Genomic DNA, 10,715 nt, shown 5'->3' on the forward strand with positions numbered 1-10,715 from the left:
ATCCTATTGTTTCCTTTTGTTATCATTTTATTTAATAGATAAGAAAGAAAAGCAAGGTGGGTTTCAACCCTTTAAATGTGGCAAGTCCCACGTTTCCTAGTCCCTTAGCCGCTCGAGGGGCTTGGATATTATTTTAAATTATAAAGAGGAATGAGAATTTCTCACCCCTTTCGTCGTCTCGATTAACCCCGTGACGTAACAGCGTAAGTGCCATGCTTCATAATGTGGTGTCATAATTATGTGTCAAAATTGAAGCTTTCTGGTGCGCGCCGATCTTTGACCAGGGCTTTCTCGCACATGGTTATCTTTGTTAAAGTGCTCTTTTTGCCAGAAAGATGCTTTTTCAGGATGTTCTTTCAATGGTTCGATGAAGCCTAACAGTACTTCGAAACGTTTTTGCATTTTTATACGCTTTTATTTTACTCCGCCTTGGTGTCTGTCGCGGCGGGATGGTGCACATTTTCACTTCGTTTTTTCGATTACTTATTTAATGATTTTAAAATTGCGCTTTTGCATAAATATTTATTTTACCTGACATTTTTATTTTACGCTACTGTAATATCTAAATAAAAATGTTTTTATATAAAATTTGTCACTTGAATAAATCACAGATTCTAAAAGGTAGTTCACAGCTGGTCGCTCGATGGCACCATGTATCAGTTGGAAGTAGTTCGGATGCCGTGGATGTGCTTTATTTAAAATGACATACTTGGAAAATTATACAATAATACTATTGAGCAACATCAACAGAATAATTAGTCTATTGATAAATATAAATATTGATTGTGTCATTTATATCTTTCTATCGACAACCTATCATCAGCGTCACTTGTTCTCTTCTTTTTTTTACTCCTGTTTCATTTTTTTCTTTTGTTCCTTTTCGTACTTTATCGGTGCCATAGAAAACTTTAATTTTCGATATATAAAAAAATCATATTCCGCCTGTTGTCGAACGAAAGAGAATGGTATTCAATGATGGCAGCACGTCTCCGTACGCCCAGCGATAGGCTTGGCGACGAGGAAGGAACGTAGCCAAAACATCCTTGAGAAGGATGGCTAGAGGCTCATGTGGTGACGATCGACAGTCAGTAATTTGCATATGGTCGAAAGAACCCAATTAGTATTGCGCAATATTACTTATATACGTATTCTACAATTGCTTTTAAATTAATATAAAAAATTACTATTTAGTTCTGCTGAACGAATACTGTGCAAGCATGTGTAATCGTCATTCAACGACCGAGCTGTATTCGAAAATTATCATTTGTATACAGAAAAAAGTTATGCAGTGCCTTAAGTATTTTTATTAAATATTATTTCTTGACGGGGTAAACGTTTCACACAACAGACAGTATTTCATATTCCAGTGATTCTAATGTGATCGTGTGATTTTCCTATTGTAGATCTGTTTTATAGTACCAATAAATAATGCCGCAAATGAAATCGCCACTCATGTGGGAATACAAATATAACTATTGTGGTGTAATAATAAAAAAATTTTAAATACGCTTTTATTTAACTGATAATCTATAAAATTACAATTTTTAAATATATTGAATATTTCCTGAACTTAAAAAATTATATCGGAACTAAAAGGAAAAAAAGAATTTCTTTACAATATACAATACAATAAGTGTTTGATTATTCTGGCAGAAATAAAATAAAATTTTATAGTACAAATAAAAGCGTGGGGCGTATGAGATTTTGAAGCTGTCGCATACCTCTTTTGTAGGCAGTGGAATGAGTAGAAATGTGTGCGGGCATCATTCATAAATCATACGCCTCACGCTTTTATTTGTGCTATAAAATTTTATTTTATTTCTATAAAATAATCAGTGACTTATTGTATTGTATATTGTAAAGAATTTTTTTTTTTTTAGTTCCGATATAATTTTTTATATTCAGGAAATTTTCAATATGTTCAAAATTTTAATTTTATAGATTGTCAGTTAAATAAAAGCGTATTTGAAAAGAATTTTCATTTTATTTATTTGTTTAAAATTATTTGCGTAAAAGTTAGAAAGTTTTTTAGGTCTCCTGTAAAATTCATGTTTTGGCACTTACGCCCGTATGCAGTGTGCCTCTTCAATTATTATTAGCACCATCGATTAATTAAATTAATTTTTAATTGATCCATTTTTTCTAATTTCGGGTTATACATTATTGTATATCAATTTTTTAGAGTATTAATAACATAAAAAACAACGATTTCATCTTTTAATTATTTATAACAAGTTGTATTTCGACGGCTTTGTCACCCACCTCCCCTCCCTCACGGAGGACAAAGCCGACCGCAGCTTTTTATGAAAAAAGCAAAACATGTAAGGATAGAAAAATATTTTTTACTACTATAATATTTTATTTACTGGAAAAATTACCTTTAAACATATCCAGCAAGAACTATTGAACTATTATTTTCGGCATGTCTGCCCTAATGATCCAGGTCTTATTTTATTCTTCGAAGGAATCTCTAAACTTCTATTTGGGTTGATTTTATTTTAAAAAATCAATTGAGAAAGCATACAGTTATTATTGTTATAAACAATCATAGTTTAACTAGTGTTTAATGGTTAATAGTTTATTAGTGGACATTTTTAACAAGAAACAAATTTTTTAAATTTACTAAATAGGGAGATTAAGTCGTAGGCTTTGACTCCGTTGGTTAAAGCTTCAACATTTTAAATTTGTGTCCAATTGAAAATTTTCATCAAAATCATTTGTAAATCTTGTTAAAATCTACTAAAAATATTGCTTTATGAATCTTTTAAAAATATTTTTGAGTTGATATTTCTTGATCTATTACAAAAAAATATCTTTTTTCCATTTTTGACTATTTTCAAAATATTGAATAGCATATTACTTTTTTAATTTGTATCGAAATTAAAATTGTCATAAGGATAATTTGCAAGTCATTTTGTCGTGTACCAAAAACTTTGACCAAAATTCCTAGAACTCTAAAAAAATTTGTTTCAAATTTGGAATAAGCTCAACTTTTCAAAATAAATAAATCTTTAAACTCTGAAAAAATTTCCTAATCTATCAGAAAAAATATCTTTTCTTAGATAATTTGTAAGTTTTCTATTAATCTCTCAGAAACTTTTTTAAAAATTTCTAAAACTTGAAATTTTTTTCTTCAAATTTTTAAAATGCTTTTTTTTTAATTTGGTTGGAATTATCTGGCTATAGAACTTAGCCTTATTTTGGGACCGTACATCGTCCAAATTTTATGATTTTCGGTCTCTGTAAGTGTCGAAACGGAAAGATCCGTTAAAAACCAGAGATCAAAAATTTAGACTCGTGAATGAAAATGTAAAAATGGAGTTAGTACGGAGCAATTAAAATATTTCGCATTTACCAAAACAATCGACTGAATACTATTTCACACGTTCATTACAAATGGGTTTTTTTAGTCCTTGTAAATATATAAATGTGTTAAAATTGTATTATTTATAACATAAATTTCATATGCAAAATTAAATTCCTTTTTTTATCTGTGAAAGTAACTTTATTCAAGGATATGGTATTTCTTAATGATACAAGTTTCTAGGGATTTAATTACTATGTTTGTTTTAGAAATCTTTACAAAAATACATACATTAAAATATATTCTTAACCCTCATTTTACAATTGGGGTCACGCTAAACACACGATCTTTTTCGACTTGTGCCATCCTCGAATAAAGCATAGAGGGGGGATAGATATTTAAGTCACTCTCATTCCTGATAAAAGTGAACATTGAACAATTTTATAAAAAAATATAAACAATTATCATTGGAATGGATTTTTGAGGATTGTACGATGAGAGATAAATATGTTATCACAATTGAATAATTAAATAAATGATACTTAAAACATAATTAATCAGTTCTTTAATCTGTTCCCAAAATTCCATGAAATTGAATAATAACACTGGCACACAAAATAAGTGGTTTGTCCGACAGACTACACTAGCATATCTATATGTTATTGGGGTCGCTGAATTCGAATCCGGTGTCCAAATAACCAAGTTGGCTCGTATTTTCCTGCAAAACGAAAAAAAAGACGTAAAATCAACAAAAACAGCGATTTTTCAGGTATATTTAACCAATTTGGCTCATACTTTTTCGAAAATCGCAAAAATAGACGTAAAATCGGCGAATACAGCGACTTCTTTCTATATTTTAGAAGAAACAATTGTTCATGTCCGGTGGTCTAAATCAGCATATCCTTATGTTTTTGGGGTCGCTGAATCCGAATCCGGAGTCTAAATAACCGAGCTGGCTCATATTTGATCGAAAAATGCAAAAATTGAGGTAAAATCGACGAAAGAGCGGTTTTTCGTGCATATTTTTGCAAAAAAAAATATATCTTTATCTCCGGCGGACTTATCTAGCATGCCCTTATGTTTTTGGGGCCACTGATTCTGAATCCGTGGTTCAAATAACCCATTTGGCTCATATTTTATCGAAAAACGCAAAATTAGACATAAGATCGACGAAAACCTTTACCTTCGCGTCCCACGTTTCGGGGTTTTTAATTTACATTAGTCTCCTTGCATGGCAATAGTAAGATTTTTTGTAAATAAGTTTTATTTACTATTAGCGTTACCCAGGAACAACGACGTGGACGTAGTAAAATCTGTTCCGGGTGCTCTATTATCGTGAGTCCCCTTGTCTCTCACGCTTATATGGTTCTTTTATTTTTCTTTATATCGCTTGTATCAAACCCTTTTGTCCTCAAAACACCTACGTAGTGGGTTTCGATTGACTTGATCTCATTATAAACTCCAACAGTAGTCAGCCATCATGTTGATATTTCAACATCCATGATATCGCCTCCCCATCTCTTTCATATCCTGGTGGAAACGTTCACCTTGTTTTTCACTAGAGTCTCCCAGGTTGTCTGGAAACTTATTTATATGCGAATGAAGAAAATGTAGCTGCAAATTCATAAGGCAGCCTAGTTTAGCAAAGTTTTTTTTACCATTTCTGAAACCAAATTTTGATAGTCTGGAGTTTTCTTATTACCTAAAAAGTTTTTTACAACATTTTTGAAACTAAGCCAGTCATTTTTTTTCAGTGCTAAACATTTTTGTAATGAATTCTGGATCCTGCAACATTTTTCTTATCTGCGATCCATCGAAGATCCCCTCTTTTAATTTTGCTTCTGAAAGTTGTGGAAATTGATCTTCCAAATACGCATAGCAATCGCCATCATTGTCAAGCGCTTTGACAAACTGTTTCGTAAGACCCAGCTTCATATGAAGGGGTGGAATCAAAACTTTTTTTGTTTCAACTAGAGGATCTTCAATTATATTTTTTTGTCCTTGCTCAAACGATGTTCTTTTTGGACACCTTTTTTTTGCAATGACGAACGCGATCTCGACTGTCCCATAAGCACAAGTAACAAGGTGTTTTTCTATACCCTGATAGCTGCCCAAAAACGATTCCAAGATTTTTGAGATCTCCGCAAATTTTCCACTTATAAGTTGAGTAATTGATTTTTTCCAGGACAAGTTTTAAGTTACTGTAATGCTCTTTCAGTTCCGTAGAATGTGCGATTAGAATTAGAGCGTAAACATTAGTACTATGCAATAACACTGCTTTTAGACTGCGCTTAGAAGAGTCAATGAATAGACGCCAATTTTCCGGTCTTATACAGTCCAGGTTTCATTTTTTCCATTAATCCGTCAATGTTTTTACAATAGACTAATTTTCCATGATCTTTTTCTTCAGAAGTAAAAAACTGTCTAAACTCTTTTTCCCTATTTCTGTAGAAACTTGAATCAACTCCTTTAGCTAATAAGTTCTACTTTTCAAAACGGTAGCAAGATACTCTGAAGCATCTTTAGGGAAACCGAGATCTTGCGATAAATCATTCAATTCTTCAGACGTAAATAGCTTAGGAACTTTATTCTTTTCATTGTCTGAGTTGTACACTTCTGTATTAACATCGCTGCTTTCATCATCATTCTCGTTATTACCATAAACTGAAATGTCACTTTTATCACGATCAACATCGAAATCTTCATCAGTACTTTTATTTCTTCTGCTTCAGTCGTCTGTCTGTCAATTGACCAATTTTTTTAGTCTTTTGTAACATCGTTATTTTCATCAGATTCAGTGGCGCTAGGTACATCAGGATATTCGATAGCACTTTTCTTTTTTCTATTGATTCCTGTCAGGTTTGTCATACAAAACTAGTATTCCTCTTTCCGAAGAGGTTTCCTCCATATCGTAGGTTCTTGAATCTTAAGGGTTTTCTTATTTCCTTCTCTGTCTTTCAATTGATTGAATGCCTTATAACAAGCACTGCAAATTTTGTGAAGAACCCAATCTTCACTTTGGTTTTGAACTTTCATACCAAAATAGATTTTATAAATTGTTTTTATGTCATCGCTGATTACTCTTCGATTTTCTAAAACCTCAAATTTACCACATATGTAGCAAAATGCATCTGGATCACCCACATAATTATGCTCTATAGTGGAAGTAGATTAATTGGAATTGAAACAGCGCTTAGAAGACATGATCTGTTTTGATTTGGGAGTTTATAGTAATAGTATAAGTATAGTATAGTAAACTAGTGATTTAAAAACACAAAAAAAAACTGATAATGGTTTTTAAAACTGTGCTGAAGTCACATTAAGAAGCACGCTCGAAGAGATTGTCACCACTGTCCTCTTTACTAACGTGAAGTTCGAGCGCGATCTTTCATTTGTTTGTTTCACAGTCATTTGTTTTGATGTGAAGTTCGAGCGGGATCTGTCATTTGTTTTGTTCACAGTCATTTGTTTTGTTCACAGTCATTTGTTTTGTTCGATTTTACCTCTATTTTTGCGTTTTTCGAAAAAGTATAAGCCAACTCGGTTATTTGGACTACGGATTCGGATTCAGCTACCCAAAAAACATATAGATATGCTGGTTAAGTTCACCCCGGCCATGAAAATATTTTTTTTTTGCAAAAATATACACGAAAAATCGCTGTTTCCGTCGACTTTGCATCTATTTTTGCGTTTTTCGATAAAATATGAGCCAACTGGGTTATTTGAACCCCAGATTCAGAATCAGTGACCCCCAAAACATAAGGATATGCTGGATAAGTCCACCGGGGATGAAGATATACTTTTTTTTTGCAAAAATATGCACAAAAAACCGCCGTTTTCGTCGATTTTACCTGTATTTTTGCATTTTTCGATCAAATATAAGCCAAATGGGTTATTTTGACCCCGGTTTCGGATTCAGCGACTCCCAAAACACAAGGGTATGCTGCTTTAGACTACTGGGCCTGACAAATTTGGTTGCAAAAGTATACAAGAAAAATCGCTGTATTCGCCGATTTTGCGTTTATTTTTACGATTTTTGAAAATGTATGAGCCAAATTGGTTATTTGGGCCTCAGATTCGAAATAAGCGACCCAAAAGACATATAAATATGTTGGTTAATTCCACCGGGCGAGAAAAAATATTTTTTTTTTTGCAAAAATATACCTAAAAAATCGCTGTTTTTGTCCATTTTACGTCTATTTTTATGTTTTTCAGAAAAATACGAGCCAACTTGGTTATTTGGACACCGGATTCGAATTCAGCGACCCCAAAAACATATAGATTTGCTAGTTCAGTCTGTCGGACAGACCACTTTTTTGTGTGCCGGTGTAATCAATAGAAATTTTTATTTATCAACTTAAAACTCAGTGCATATTTAACATCATTATTTAAATTTTGAAAGACAGATACTTTCCAGGTGCGTAGAAACTCTGTAAAGAGGAAAAATGCAGAGATTTTTCGCAGAAATAGGAAAATATACCCATTTAGTTAAGACTAATATGAATATTATAATGAAATCAATTTAAAACGATTTAAATTCCTAACATTTCAGGAAATATTGCACTCTTAATAAGATACTTTTAACCAAAAAGTTGAATTTTCGATCAAAAATATTAATTTTCTTCTTAAAAAGACGAATAATTGAAAAAATATATAGATGTTCAATCACATAGTTAACTGGGCGGGGGAGTTTAGGTTTGAACGGTCTGGATTTACCGTTGAAGGCCACTAAAGCGATCCTCGAAAACTATAGTAAATCCAAGTTTCAGTGTAGCTGCATTTTCAGTTAAAAAAAAATTAAACAAAAAAACACAAACTTTCAACAAAACAATTAAATTTTTAGTCAAATTCATCAATCTTCAACTGGAATAGGTGAATTGTACACCAAAAAGATGAATTTTCAACCTCAGATAGATTTTTAACCAAGACGATTAATTTCGAACAAAAAGACGAATTTTCAGCTACAAAGATAAGTTTTCATTAAAAAGATTTAATTTTCAAAGAAACAAAAAAAAAATTGTAAATAAAATAATTAAATTTTCAACCAAAATGGTGAATCTTCAATTGGAATAGTACAATTTATAACCGAAAAGATGAATTTGCCACTAAAATAATTAATTTTCAACCAAAATGATTAATTCTCACCAAACTACATGGAATTTTACAAAATACCTGAATTTTCTTCCAACCAAGTACTTGAATTTTCAATCAAACAAGAAAAAAAATGTAATAGTCGATATTTCAAAAAAATATATTTTAATTTTTAATCAAAAGTAGTTAAATTCAACAAAAAATACGAATTTGCAGCTAAGAAAGTTTTTTTTAGTAAACAGCACCAAAAGTAGAATAGATAAACTGTTACAACAAAAAAATTAATTTCCAACCAAAAATTTTAAAACTAAATAGTAAAATCCAGTAATACAAAGCTACTTTTACAAATGATATATTATTGTTATTGTGGTATATGTTATTTAATTTAGGACAAAATCCGTTTTAAATATGACAGTTTTTACACTGGAAGTTGCAGAATCTCTTGGGGACGAAATAAGTTGTCCAATTTGCAAACCAATTTTTTCTTAGAATTTATGAGTTTTTGTATGAAAAATACCTCTTGTGCTTTTGTGATATCTTTTATGGTCTACGAGAAAAACTATGAAATTACGGCCCTCGAAAATGTTTTACCTCACATAAAGCTGATAGGATGTCTTTCTTCTATTAGCAAAACCTTTTAAACATATTTGCAAAAATAAAAAAGTTGGGGTATTCTAAATACATTTTTTCTTCTTCAAAATTTGAACAAGAAAAAAAATATAAAATATAATAAAAGGTGGAAAAATTGACATTTACAGAAAAAACCGCTACTTTCTAGCATTATTATAAGAAAAGATAGTTATCAACAATTATTTGTTTTAAATTTAATTAATTACACAGCCACACAAAAAAGTGTGCGAATCTGGTAACAAGACACACGTATTCCTATGGATTTTAGGGCGCTGAATTCAAATTCGGTATCAAAAATCACCCATTACGTCATGGTTGAGTCATGACCTCAAAAAATGACGAAAAATCATGCACTGCGGCAAATACATTTCCAAATAATGCCAGTGATGCAAATTTTCACTTCAAAAACATGTCGACAACTGTGAAAGATCAACCCTTGTCTGATATCAACTTATTTAACATAACCTTACTCAACAGAACCTGACCTCACCTAACCTGAATTAACAGAAATTTATTGAACTACACGTAAAGCTCCGCAAGCATATTTTCCCAGTAGCAAATGTGAGATTACATCGAATGGGTCAACTCGAGCCTAACCTAGAAATAAATCTAACCTAGCCTAACCTAACCTCACGAAACACAATTAAACTGATTGTGTTGTCCCGTTGTGTTTGCGGTACCGTTTCATTCAGCTTCGGCTTAACCTACATAGAGGTTTAACCTATCATAACCTAACAAAACCTGACCTAACCTAACCGATTGCGCTGGCAACCCTGTTTTTGCGTACTTTCATATTTTAACATTAATAGCAGTAAATGTCTGGAGTTTTGTAACCGCTTATTGCTAGCATTATTCGCCTGTGTCTGTAACCAGGGCACCTGCACGTGGTGACGGTGGGCAACGCGTACATGCCGTCATGGCAGACACAGGTAAAAAGTGTATTACGTTATAGTAGGCAGAAAATAGACTGAAGTAGGTCTATAAATCAATTTAATTACGATAAAAAGCAAGATAAAATGTAAACACGAAAGATAGTATAAATCCCTTAAGTTTAAGAAAAGTAGAGAGAAAAAAATTTTGAATTAAACTCTTATTCATTTGCATGTTTAAGTTACAGTTCTACATTTTAATTGATACAAACATTGTCAGGTAAATTGAAATGGGGTCAATTCTACTTGTAGTTCTAAGTTTCTTCAAATGCGTAATGTGCGTCTAAATCTTTAACCACCTGTAGTACAATGAAATGAATTTTATTGTGTTACAACGGGAACACTTAAGTTAAGCTGTGTTGCGTTAAGCAAAATTTCGTTAGGTTCTGTTAAGTTAGATTCATTTGTAGGTTAAGATCGAGTTACCCTATTAAATATAGCACACATTTAAGACTGAGAACTGTAAGCTTACATAGCTACACGTGTGGTTGAATTTCATTCGGTTAGGTTAGGTCAGGTTTTGTTAGGTTAGGATAGGTTAAACCTCTATGTAGGTTAAGCCGAAGCTGAATGACACGGTACCACAAACACAAAGGGACAACACAATCGACGTGAAGTTGGCACAGCAACTATGAAAAAACCTAGTATTATCATATGGAATCGTTTGGTGGTCGTTTGTTGGTGTTTGGTAGCCCACTTTTGACGTTTGGTGGTCAAAATTGAAAAAGTTGTCGAATTTTCAAATTTGGGGTGCTAACTTC

At 32.1% G+C, this 10,715-nt stretch overlaps 1 protein-coding gene across 2 annotated transcripts in view; it reads right to left on the minus strand.

The window, feature by feature from the left end:
* The window catches only part of LOC117173370 (protein NipSnap), a 31,361-nt gene that overhangs the window by 9,826 nt on the left and 10,820 nt on the right, over window positions 1-10,715 (minus strand). The window lies entirely within an intron of this gene.

This window comes from Belonocnema kinseyi, chromosome 5 (genome assembly GCF_010883055.1).
Source record: "Belonocnema kinseyi isolate 2016_QV_RU_SX_M_011 chromosome 5, B_treatae_v1, whole genome shotgun sequence".
NCBI classification, from domain to species: Eukaryota; Metazoa; Arthropoda; class Insecta; order Hymenoptera; family Cynipidae; genus Belonocnema; species Belonocnema kinseyi.